Source organism: Equus caballus, chromosome X, assembly GCF_041296265.1.
Source record: "Equus caballus isolate H_3958 breed thoroughbred chromosome X, TB-T2T, whole genome shotgun sequence".
NCBI classification, from domain to species: Eukaryota; Metazoa; Chordata; class Mammalia; order Perissodactyla; family Equidae; genus Equus; species Equus caballus.
The window spans coordinates 63,115,139-63,122,762 of NC_091715.1; positions in this window are offsets into that span (position 1 = coordinate 63,115,139).

Genomic DNA, 7,624 nt, shown 5'->3' on the forward strand with positions numbered 1-7,624 from the left:
CCACCAGCAGTCTACCTCTAAGTTTGGCTCTGCTCACAGTCTACCAAAATTTGAAAATATAAACACTTTCAAAGGAGAAATACATCCAACAAATTCATACTGAAGTGCAAGTAACATTTAAGCTTGTCTTTCTTTTTAATTGGCAGGATAAGAAAGGCCTTGGTCGAGGGAGGGTTGAGCTTTGCAGAGAGGGAGGAGTTGGACGCCAAAGAGAGACATTATCTCCTCCACATGCTTGCCAAGGAGTAGTTACATACAGTTGATTTGGGGCTATGCAAGGGCTAAGAGGAGATTCCAGTATTTCAGGCTCTGGCATTATCACATGGAATTCTGTCAAGCCCCTCTACTTCTAAGATTCAAGTCCTCTTGTCTGGTTGTCCCTTTCTTTTTGGTTACTTCATTCAGTCCACCTCACTGGAACTTCTAGACATTCTTTCTCATTGGGTCCTCACACAGGGAATCCTGAACTTTGGAGAACCCTAATTTTATGTTGTCTAAACAACACCCTACCACCACTACCACCATACACACATACACACACTCATACACACAGACACATACATTCCCCCATACACTTTCTTGATAAAGAACTGTAAGCCCATGCCCCATTAAACTCACATCAGTGTCTCTCTGGCCTGATGACTGCATATTTTTTGAACTGCATCTTGCTTCTTGTTAGGACCTCCTGGATCTGAAGATAAAGAAATGTCCTGGGCAGCATGCACAACATTTCTCTGGGGAAGACTTCTAGTCCTTCAGTGGGCTCAGTAGCCATGTTGAGCAAAAGAGCATTGAAGAGGAAGTCAGGAAGCCCAGAGATGAGACTGACTCTGCATCTACTTCATTGTAAGACTTTGGTCAAGCTAAATCTCTCTAAACCTCAGCTTCCCCAATTGTGGCATGAGCACTGTTAGACTTGATGTTTATGTCTTTTTATATTTTTTAAATATCAAACTGCACTATACATACAATAAGAACTACAGCAATGATAGCTACTATTTCTTAATCCTTTACCCTTCCAGGCACTGTACTAAGCACTTTGGGTGGATTATTTCATTTGATACTTAGAACCCCTTGGATGGGTATTATTGTACTTACTCTTGTGTCTCTTTTGTTACTCTTTACTCCCTTACACTGCTTTTCTTTTGCTTCATAGAACTCACCACTACTTTGCATATTGACTTACTGGTTTACTTGTTTGTTGTATGTCTCCGACTCTATGGGAGTGGAGACATTCCCATAGAGTCCATCTTCATCCATGAAGGCAAGAAATTTTGTATTTCATGTTCACAGCCATATACTCAGTTCCTAGAACAGTGACTGATGTATAATAAATATTTTTAAATGAATGAATTAAATAAATCACCATTTTACAAATGAGTCTGAGGCCTAGAATAGTGAAATCGCTTACCTGTACAGAAGCTGCCTAGACAAGATCCAAACCCGTATCTGTGTGTCTCCAAAATTGATACTGTTAAGTGCCACACTATTCAGCTTCCTTCATATCTTTAATGAACACTTATATTTATAGACCCTCTCTGGATGCTGTACGAGAGAGAAGAAATGTTAGACATGATCTTTGGCTTATTGAGATTTTAGTATAGAGTTAAGATACACACATATGGTCACGCCAATGGGCTCGCACATAAATTTACACAGTGATACAAGGTTAATTATTAATTGAGCTTTAAACTTTGTGGTTAAGACAACATCTAGTGAGTAGTGTGGAAAGATTTCAGAGAGGAAGTGATACAAACACTACCATCCATAGAATTCCTGCTCTGGGCTGGACACATTATCCCTAGGTGTTACCTTGCAAGGAAGACATTATGAATCCCTTTCTCTGGTAGAGGAAACTGAAGTCTAGAGACACCAAAGGACCTGTCCACAGTCACACAGCTGGTAAGTGTCAGAAGGGAGATTTCCACTTCAAGCTGATCTGTTTCTAAAGACTGTGCCTTTCTTCTCCGTTCCCTAGGGCTATACTTGAACTAAGCCAAGAAGATGAGATTGAAGAGGAGAGGGGAGAGAGATGCATAGTTGCCTTAATCCAAAGAGTTCACCTTTTCCTTATCTTCAAACCCAATGCTTCCTGAGATGATGGTATATATGTGGTAAGAGCTCATAGATTTTCTTTGAACAGCAGAGAAAATGACCCGTATCCTTTATAGCCCACCTTCCTAGGAAAAAGCTGAAAGGGCAGATTGAAGCAATTCATCAGTGTGCAAACATTAGTGGAGACCTTCCTGTATGCATATGTACCTTGGACTTTGCTGAGCTGGAGGGAAGCAGTGGTGGAAAGAGGAAATATACACAGGTCCTACTCAAGAGCACACACACGAACACACAAATACCACATATAAACATAGATGCAGGGATACATATAGATACATATAAACATACTTATATGTATTTGTATAAAATAGTGATAGACATAAAATATTAGCCCATTGACACACAACACAAAAAATATACATGCAGAGGTACACAGTACACAGCACACATACATATAAAATAGTCACACAGACACACAAATATACAAACACATGTATGTGGACATACAAAAACCAGCATTGAAACACTGATCCATACACCTGAGCAGAACATAAGCACACAATACATGCATATAAGCATATAAACACTCATATAAACACACAAGCAGACATATAAACATTAACTCAAAGATATATAAAGATAAGCAGATGTGTTTTAAAGAAAACTAACAATAGCAGGCCTCACATACTAAGGGACAGGGGAATGACAGAAATTCACTTGTACAATGGGAGTACAGAGGTGGTAACAAACCCCACAGACTTCAGTAGTCTAAGAAGGCTTCCCAGAGGAGCTGGAGTGTGGGCTGGAACCTAAGATTTGGTTAATAATGGCTAGGCAAAGAGGATGTGGAAGGAATTCCAAGTAAGAGGTAGAGGGAGAGAGAGAACCAAACCCTAGAGGCAGTGAGGGCAAGAATAATTCTAGTGAAGAGGAAGAAAAGCAGTTAAACTTTAGCTTTGGGTATATGTAGAAAGATAGGGAGAGGAAAAGCTTGGCCATATTGTGGAGGATCTTGAAAACCAAGCCAAGATGCCTAAAATTGACCTTATAGGCTTCTATGGCAGCCACAGAAGGTTTTAGAATGGAGCTGGGACCTGCTGCTGCTGCTGAAAGAAGTCTTTTAGGGCCAAATCTGTTGGCAGAATACCAATGGAATACAGTTGGAAAATTGGAGGCAGGGGAATGTGACATTAATTGGGGTATCAGCAGCATAGAGAAATGGAAAGAGCATTGGAAACAGCTTTAGGAGGCCTGGATTCATCCCCTTCTCTGGGCCTGAGTTTTCACATCTGTACCCTAAAGATGTCATATTCACCCATGGATCTTTAAGCTATGTTCTGGGAATCCCTAGGTGTCCTGTAGGGGAGTCGTTGTAGGGGGGGAATTGTGAGGGGATGGGGAGAGTGAGGTTTAGATGACTATTTCAATCAATGGGGTGCTGGAGCCAACTTGAATTCTGAGAGCTGATTGTGCACATTTCTTCCCAAATCCGTGTTTAGTGATATCATGTTGGTAGCTTGAAATTAGCCATGATAGGAATATTTACACTGTTAAAATCAGCAAATGCCTTAAGCCAGGACTTCTTTTTTCTTTCAGAGGGCAGGTTTTTAAACATTTACCCACATACTACTACTTTCAAATTTCCAAACCCACGTTAACCAGAACAACTCTGATTTTATCTTCTAGATCTATTGGGATTCTAACAAGTCATTTGCCTGAAAGGAGTCTGTAACTTGAATGATTTGAAAGTCACAGATGTAGCTCATCATTAAAGGCCCTGCTAGGTTTGGCTTTACAAGGTTCTTGTACAAGAGCCCAGGCATGAGACTAGGCACATAGCAGGTACTGAAAAAATACATATTATGTACCTTCAATGTTTCTGACACTGTTCTAGGTACGGGGGATATAGTAGTGAACTAAACAAACATGGAGCTTACTTTCTAGTGGAAAGAGATAGATATTAAATAAATAGCAAAACAAATAAATATGGAAAGGAAAAGTTAAATTATATGTGAAATGGCTGAGACATGAAGCTCCAGCAACATAACCACCAAATCCTGCTCTCACCATCAAAATTATCTATGAATTTATTGGGAGAATGGGAAGACAAGAATCATGCATGAGTGCATATGTGCAGGATTGGGGTGAATGGAGGTAGGTGAGCAAATGAGAGCTAGATTCTCATTTTCTGTAGAAGATAGAAGAAAGAGTAGCAATATAGGAATGTTATAATATAATCATGTTATATGACAATATAAATTTATTGAGTCAAAACCCTCAACAATCAGTTAAAAGGGCTGAAAATGATTCTCTGAGGAAGGAGAAATGTTTTAACAAGCATTATAGAATTATTGGACTTTTAAAATTGCACGCATGTTTAACTAGAAAATATGTATATTGTATATAATGTATCAGGTGGTGATGAGTACCAGGAGGTTAAAATAATGCAGCACGATGAAACAGAGAATATGGTAGAAAGAATACTGGAACCCCCAAAATGTCCACATGCTAATTCCCGGAATCTGTGACTATGTTAGTTTACATGGCAAAGGAGAATTAAATTTGCTGGTGGAGTTAAGATTGCTAAATCAACTGACCTTAAAATAGAAATTATTTTGGATTATCCAGGTGGTGTCAATGTAATCACAAGTGTCCTTAAAAGTGGAAAAGGGAGGCAGAAGAGTCAGAATTAGAGGAAAATATGATTATGGAAAAAAATTCACAGAGAGGTACAACACTGCCAGCTGTGAAGATGGAGGAATGGAGCCATAAGCCAAGGAATGTGGGTGACCTCTAGAAGCTGAGAAGGCCAAGTACGTAGATTATTCCCTAGGGCCTCCAGAGAGGAAGGTAGCCCTGCTGACATCTTTATTTTAGCTGAGTAAGATCTGTGATAGACTTCTGACTTCTAGAACCGTGAGACTGTAAATTTGTGTTGTTTTAAGCCACTAAGTTTGTGGTAATTTGTTATGGCAGTGATGTAAAACTAATACAGAGAGTAATAAGGTGGCATGTACTCTCTGATGAAGTGACATTTGAACAAAGACTTGAACAAAGTGAGGGAACAAGCTTGGCAGATATCTGGGGAAAGATCATCCCAGGAATGGAGGACTGCAAGTGGAAAGGTCCTGAGGATGGAGCATGCCTGGCATGTTCAAGTAGATGTGGTTGGATCAGAGCGAGTGAAGGGGAGAATTGGTAGAGGATGTGATGGGAAAGAGGATGGTTGAGGGAGTGTACATCATGTAGAGTCTTGCAGGTCATTTAAAGTATTTTAGTTTTCACTCTGAGAAAAGGAGTGATTGAAGGGATCTGAACATAGGGATGACATGATCTGATTTGTGTTTTAAAAGGATCGCTCTGGTTTCTCTATGGGAGACTGCAGGGGTGTAAGGATAGAAGAAGGGGAGACCAGTCTGGATACTTTTGTAACAAATGAATAAATGTTAGACAGTGGTGGTGAAATCAGAGTAGAAGGAGTAGATGCTAGAGACTGGGGAAAAAAGAATGGCTAAGACTTGGCTATGTGTCAGAATGAATCATGGCTAAATGGAAAGCACAGATACTGCTCCTGTGGTAGATCAGGGTGGCCTGCTTGTGGTAGCTCAGGATGGTCTGGGCAACAATAAGGCCATAAATAGAACTCAAGAAATCCTGAATGGGAGAGGCTATTTTTAGCAGAAGATAGTTTGGGACCAGCCACATGGGAATAGAAGTGATGGGACTCCTATATTGTGACGTCCTCCTAGGGAGAACATGGTAGGACTGACGTTCAGAAGAGAGGTCATGGCTGGAGGGAGATCTTTGACAATCATTTAAGGAGAGGTAATGGTGAAACCAGGGGAGCTTGTCATAACCTTGAGAAGAGGCGAGTAAAGAAAGGAGTGGAGAGCCGAGGATGGAGAATTGAGAGTTCCAATAGGACACCCAATTCCCCCCTTTGCCACCAATTCCAGACCCATACTTAGAATCACTGAAAGTCAGAGAAAGCCTAGAGAACACTTTGAGATCACTATGGATCCGACTTTGCCTCAAGTGTACAGATGGGGAAAACTAAAGCTTAGAGAGAGAGTGGAATTTGTTCAAGGCTACACAGTGAAGGTACACAGAGGCAGGACTAGAACTCAGACTACTTTTAACTACATCACACTGCCATTCAATCTTCCATAGCCCATAATTCTGCAGTTTATGCTCAGCTACCCTCAGAAATGTATTTGGGAGAGGTCCCTTCTAGACTGGGCAGAGTGGAGTGTTTTTGTCCTTACTGGGCCCCAGTTTCTCTCCCTAAAGGATAAAGTCAATAGAAATGATCAGTCTACTAGAACAACCAAGAATGTACTTAAAATCAAGACTGGATCCATTGGTTACATGCCTGTACACAAAATAGGAAACAAACAAAAAATGAAGTGTATGCCACCAGCTCTTTTTTTGATTTAACAATGAAAACCAAAGTTTCTTAAACTCTGATTCTTAAGGTGACAGGAACAAAAAAAAGGAATTGAGATAGTTGTGGTGACCGTGAGTGGGTGGATGTGATATCTGGAGGATTTCAAGAAGGTGTCTGCACCCATATTGGTAGGTAGAAACAAGCCAGCATTAAAAGTTCTTTAAAAAATAGACAAATGTATAGAGTCAGAATACAGATTAGTTGTTGCCTAGGGCTTGGAGACAGGGGGGTATGAGGAGTGACTGCTAATGGCTACAAGGTTTCTTCTGGGGGTTATGAAAATATTCTAAAATTGATTATGATGATGGTTGCACTACTTTGTGAATATACTAAAAATCTTGAATTGTACACTTTAAGTAGGTGAACTTTATGGCCTGCAAATTATATCTCAATAAAGCTGTTAAAAATTCATTATAGTTTTGAAAGAATCTTTAGAGGCCTGGAAAAAATTTACAATACAATGTTCAGCAATAAAGCAGAATATGAAACTGTACATAAGTCATAATCTCAATTAGGTTAAAAATATGATGGACTTGCATAGTGTTTAATTTTTTCTTTTAAATTTTCTGTATTTTTCCAATGATCATATATTTTCTTTAATAATTTGTTTCTATAGTTATATATGTGGAACATAAGCATCACACGTTAATACTTGTTTTTAATGAGTGGGATTAAAATAAATTTTTTTGCACTTGTTACTTTTCATTATTTCCCAATTTTCATACAATTAAAATGCATTATTTTAATAATAGACAAAACTAAAGCATTTGAACATATCGTAAAATATCCGTTGTACATTAGTGTCCACAAATAAATAAAAATAATTTAAATGAGCCAATGGAAAAATGAGAAATCATTAGGAGACAGCTTTCACAAGAAGTAATACATTTGACTAGCAAACACATGGGAATGTGCTAAGCCTCACTTACAATAGATGAAAACAGTTGTACTGTCTATTGTTGGTGGAGATGTGGGGAAAGAAGCACTTTCCCACGGGGATGACTAGAGGGTAGACTGTGGTGCCACCACTTTGGAAGGCAATTTGGCAATATCTATCAGGATAAAAAAATTTACTGAGCTATAAAATTTTTAGGATATTATTCTACAGAAACATTTAAACAA